General features: G+C 45.4%; 2 protein-coding genes across 6 annotated transcripts in view; one reads left to right on the plus strand and one right to left on the minus strand.

Annotated features, from left to right (window-relative positions):
* The window catches only part of PROX1 (prospero homeobox 1), a 59754-nt gene extending 59397 nt beyond the window's left edge, over positions 1-357 (minus strand). For 2 of the 5 annotated variants that reach the window (XM_014951125.1, XM_014951129.1), the window contains exon 1: positions 318-357. The gene's annotated coding sequence lies outside the window, so the exon portion shown is untranslated. Of the gene's footprint in view, positions 1-262; positions 295-317 lie in introns of those variants that run through there. The other 3 variants (XM_014951130.1, XM_014951126.1, XM_014951127.1) reach the window with 2 other exon arrangements.
* LOC106892899 (metallo-beta-lactamase domain-containing protein 1-like) overlaps positions 1-357 on the plus strand; it is a gene marked incomplete at its 5' end in the record, with an annotated part of 2839 nt that overhangs the window by 640 nt on the left and 1842 nt on the right. The gene's annotated exons all lie outside the window — the stretch shown is intronic.

Raw genomic sequence — 357 nt, forward strand, 5'->3', positions numbered from 1 at the left:
TTAGGTGCCTTCCTAGGTTCCTCACATGTGGCCTAATTAAGCAAATGGGAACTCTTCCAGTGGTGCCAGAAAAAAAAAAAAAAAAAAAGAAAAGCAGCCCCCAGGTTTGATAACGGTGATCAGCATTTTGCCGGGAATTTCATTTCCCCGCCCCAGAGCATTTAAAGCAGCCCAAGCAAGTGCGAATTTTTAAAAATAATAATAATTTTTAAAAATTCAAATTATTAATAAATTTTTTTAAAAGAAAGAGAGAGAGAAAGACCCGAAGAGGCGGAGGAAGCGGGGAGGGCCGGCGGGGGCGCGGAGCGGGTACTTACTCCGTGCGAAAGGCGACGAAACTGCGCTCCCGGGGCTGAG

This window comes from Calidris pugnax, unplaced genomic scaffold, assembly GCF_001431845.1.
Source record: "Calidris pugnax isolate Ruff unplaced genomic scaffold, ASM143184v1 scaffold24, whole genome shotgun sequence".
NCBI lineage: Eukaryota > Metazoa > Chordata > Aves > Charadriiformes > Scolopacidae > Calidris > Calidris pugnax.